The following is a 5,206-nucleotide window of genomic DNA, read 5'->3' on the forward strand; positions in this document are numbered from 1 at the left end:
CGTAAACAAAAAGTAATTGCTTTTCTTCCCTCCAAAACCCACCGAAACCCAGTCCCAGGTTTACTCCCCACTAGTGTAAACTTCCCCGAATCTCAGGTTCACTCCCCACTGTTGCCTACTACCCATAACTTTCTCGGATATTGCCAGGCTTTCGTTGGGTTTCGTAAAAAGACAATTGTTTATATATGAAACTCGCTGAAATCCGCCGAAAACCAGAGTCCCAGGTTCACTCCCCACTGGTGTACACTTCCCTGAATCTCAGGTTCATCCCTTCCTCTCCCCCCTCCTCCCTTACACACACACACACACACACACACACACACACACACACAAGCTGGGCCTACCTCCCATAACTCTGTCGGATATTGCCAGGTGTCGTCGGGTTTCGTAAAAAAGTAATTGCTTTTTATTACGAAACCCGCCGAAACCCAGTCCTAGGTTCACTCCCCACAGGTGTACACTTCTCTGAGTCCCAGATTCACTCCCACAGATGCCCTCTTTGTCAGGTTTCGGAAAAAAACAAAACACCGTAATAGTGCAAAACCACTATTCAGTGTCAGATACTGAATAGTACAAAACCACTATTCAGTATCAGATACTGAATAGTGGAAAACCGCTATTCAGTATCTGATACTGAATAGTGCAAAACCACTATTCAGTATCAGATACTGAATAGTGCTAGCCTTTTAAAAATATGATCCATAAAGTTGACCCACCTGCAGCTGTGATAACTTGCCCCGACCGAGGTAAGTTGTCACAGCGCATGGGGTAAGTTGTCACAAAATCAGTATGTATGCAACAAATACATCCCTCACAAAAAAAATAAACACATTGAAATGCAAAAGTATCTATATTTTAAAACTGATTTATTTTTATCAAAAAGGATTCAAACTCAAAATGATTTCTTTTCAACAAATTCAAAAAACTTTTAGATTGGAACCAAAGAGGTTAAGTTTTGTTTTTATTTGGTGAATAGGTACACTAGCAAGTTCTTCTACAGTGGCCTTATGAATCTTTTTATTTTTTGAGACTTTCGAAAAAATTCGACATAAACGTCTTTTTCCCGATCTGCCTCTTTTGTGACCTGACCCACATAGAAAATAGAGCATTTGGTCATAAGGGATTCATACTCCACTAAAACAAAGTCATCCACTTTCAGCGATTCTTCAGACACCCCATTCATCTAAATTGTCACCAGCTCTTCATCTTCCGATTCCGTAAGAAAATCTTCATCTGATTCATCGTGAATTGAGATAGCATTATCACTATCATCACTACTTTCAGCAGACTGAGGTCTTGTATCATCGATTTTCTTAACTACCGATGTACTCTGTCTTTTCCCTCCTTTCTTCTGCTTTCTTTCGAATTCATCTTCCAAACGCCTTTTGGTTGGACTGGAAGGTAAGATCTCAGTTGACTGTCGCTTTCTTGATATTTTGTCTGAATTGTGTGGACCGGCTTGACCCAGAGGGTCTGACTTGAAATGGTGAGATCTTTGAAGTTCCACCATTGCCGGATGGGGACGGGGAAAAAGATGCCTCACCGGATTTCTGTGCATTCTGCGATCCCATGCTTGGATCAGGACGATCCGTGGTGAACGATGGCGCAAATTTGTCATCCGAGATGGCATTTCTGTCAAGGGGGAAAATTCCAGTGCTTCTGAATTCATACAGAATATTATTTCGGTTGAATGCATGGATAAATCCGTAATTGACGACGGAAGAAATGATGTGAATGGGGAGTGAACGTCCCGCACTTTCTGGTCGACGATACCAATTGTCGATGAACTGGTTGCAATATGTTTTGAAGGGCCCATACACTGCTTTATCCAGGGCTGAAGTTCGTGGGAATAATGCGGTGGAAAACTCAGAAGGGTGATATGATTATCCCTACAAAACGTGACGGACTCCAACGGGATATGAGAGGTGTGTGGTTGTCCAGGAGTAAGAGTACAGGAACAGTCGCAGACGGATTGCTGTGGTGTTTGAAATGATTCAGAAAGATAAAAAGTTCTCTCTTGTCATCCACCCAGAAGCGTTGGGGTGACCTTCTGCTTTGCTACCTGGTGACAAATTTTCAATCCATTGGTCTTGACTGTTTACACGAGGAAAAATCAAGAATGGTGGTATGTGGTTTCCAATAGCATTAATTGAGTTGCCGACAGTCACGAGGTCTTCTCGTTCTTGGCCCGTTATTGATCCTACTCGCTTTGCTCCCTTTTCATCATTTGCTTGACCGGCTTTTGAACAGTTGTCACACCCGTTTCATCAATATTCCAAATCCGGTCTGGAGAGAATCCTTTTCCATCACTTTTTCTAAGTTGCTGAAAAAGAGGTCAAGGTTGTGCTGATTATAAACCCGCCTAACAGGCAAGACGTGTCGTTGTGTGCTCTGGTGTATTTTAATTGTTTTGTGATTTCCACATATTGATACCTTCGTTGTACTCGTTAAAACATACTGTTTCTTATTGTATAGTTTTTATCAATTCTTAAGAAAGGACTGCTGTATAATTCTGTATTTTATCATGGAAACTGTAAGTTTTAAAACATTTTTTCACAGTCACTTAATGACGCCGCTCTCTTACAAACATTGTTCACCTTATTTTTAGCCGTGATTTACCACCATCATTATTTTAATAATTGTGAACACTTTTATTCAACATCTGATTTTTACAACAAGCCGGTAAACGTAAACAACGTCACATTCCAGCTGTGATTTTTAACTCAAGTGATCCGATTTTTACAATAATATTAATAAGAACAGGCCTCGGGGAGACAAACGGAAACAACACAACATCTCAATGGTAACAACTCGTCGTCCACCCCGCCCCCACACAAACCCCCGTCCACCACCAACACTTGTAACTGTACCGACCACAAACAGTTTCACAAACGACAACAATAACATTGTCATTGGTCTTCTAAATGCACAGTCCTGCCGTAACAAAACCGAAGAATTAAACGATTTATTAACGGAGAAGAACTTCGACATACTATTTATAGTAGAGACATGGCTCTCACAGTCTGGAGACGACCCAGTTGAAAAGGCAATGACATCCCCTGGGTACCAATTTAGATGTATCCAAGGAAAGATCAGCGAGGGGGTGGCATTGGCGTATTTTATAAAACAAAATTATCTAAACATGTGGAAATCCTCGAAATGCGCTGCAAAACAATGGAGGCCATTGATCTTAGATTATCCCTCCAGAATACAAGATACAACTTCAACTGCATCTACCGACCGCCAGCAAACAAGAAAAACAAAATAAAATTACCTGATGTTAGGAAGGAAATCAACACACTTTGCAACACACGCGTCCTGGCCATTCAATTATACTCGGCGACTTTAATTTTCACTTCGACAACGTCACAGACACCGTTAATTGCACGAGTCATTATCGGAGAACAACATGTGCCAGATCGTAACAGCGCCAACCCACTCTGCCGGTCATATTTTAGATTGGGTAATTGTAGAAAATTCAGAGTCCCAAAAAACCAACGCCACCGTCGATTATCTCCCCTTTTCGGATCACTCCCTCATTTCTTTCAATCTTGACGTTTCAAAACCATGCCAAGAAACCACCACCACATCAACCAGAAACATTAAAGGCATTAATTTGGACAATTTCAGAGGCGATTAGAAACAACACTTACTAACAATGCAATGATTTCTCCAGACCAGTGGAATAGTTGTCTCATCAAAACGATTGACAAACATGCGCCATTCCAAACAAGGGCCGTCACCAACCGCAAGTATGCCCGTGGTATACGTCGGACGTTAAAGAAGCTAAAACGAAGTGTCGGAGAGCAGAAAGACTGCTGAAAACATCAGGCCTTACGATTCATCGTGAATTATTCAAGAACACATTTCGAGCCTTGAAGACAACAATAAAAAAGGCAAAGAACACGTATTTTCTTTCAAAATTCGAAACTTCTAAATCTTGCAAACAATTATTTAACATCTGCAATGATCTACTTGGACGTGAAAGATGCACTTCATTACCATGTACAACCAATCAAAGAGACTTGCCAAACACATTTGTCAACTTTTTAAAAGATAAAATCGATAACATTCGTTCAGAACTAGATCGGTATGAAGCATTTATAGATACAAATACATTCTGTGGTACCCCTTTAGACAGGTTCCAACCAGTTTCACCTAGTTTCATAAACGAGTTGATAAAAAAGCCCCCATTAAATCCTGTGACCTTGATCCCCTACCAGCACAGCTTTTGGCCAGCTCCATCGATACATTATTACCATCCATTACATCAATTATAAATACATCCATACTGACTGGCGAAGTTCCATCGTGCTTTAAAAGTGCCCTCGTCAAACCACTTCTGTGGAAACCATCACTGGACCACAATATATTAAACGATTATCGTCCTATATCAAATTTACCTTTTTTGTCAAAACTTTTGGAGAAGGTAGTTCTTACACAATTAACATCTCATCTTAAGAACAACAGTTTGGAACACCCTTTCAGTCAGCCTACAAACATCAACACAGTACTGAAACGGCGCTTCTTGAAATCTTTAATGACTTGTTATGTAATGCTGATGCTAACAATATCAATGTATTATGCCTTTTAGATCTTTCAGCTGCCTTTGACACCATTGACCATGACATTTTGTTAAGAAGACTAGAAAATACGTTCGGCATAAAAGGAATTGCCCTTAAATGGTGTACATCATATTTACAGGATCGATGGCAGACTGTCATGGTGAATGGTGTTCAGTCGAACAAGTTTTACTAAATTTTGGAATGCCACAAGGCTCTGTTCTTGGCCCTGTCCTTTTTACTGTATATATGCAGCCCCTTTCTAGTGTGATATCCAGATTCAATCTGAGTTATCATTTTTATGCAGATGATACACAAATATATGGTTCAGCACCCCTTAGTAATTTACAGTTCTTAATACAACGAATTACGAGCTGTTTTAATGAGATTAAATCTTGGATGTACCACAATAAGTTAAAATTAAATTATAGTAAAACTGAGATTTTAATGTGTGGAATGCCGAGTATCCTTAAACAGGCAAATAAATCACCTATTACTCTCGGAAATAGCGCAATAGAATTTTCAAATAAAGAAAAAAACCTTGGCGTCATCATTGATAAAGATCTTTCCATGACAAGCCACGTGAATAACACCATACAATCTATGTACATAGAAATGAAAAAAAATAAGCAAAATTCGTAATT

The sequence above is a fragment of the Berghia stephanieae genome, chromosome 12, assembly GCF_034508935.2.
Source record: "Berghia stephanieae isolate SIO BIC M18660-M18661 chromosome 12, UCSD_Bste_1.3, whole genome shotgun sequence".
In the NCBI taxonomy this organism is placed as follows: Eukaryota; Metazoa; Mollusca; class Gastropoda; order Nudibranchia; family Aeolidiidae; genus Berghia; species Berghia stephanieae.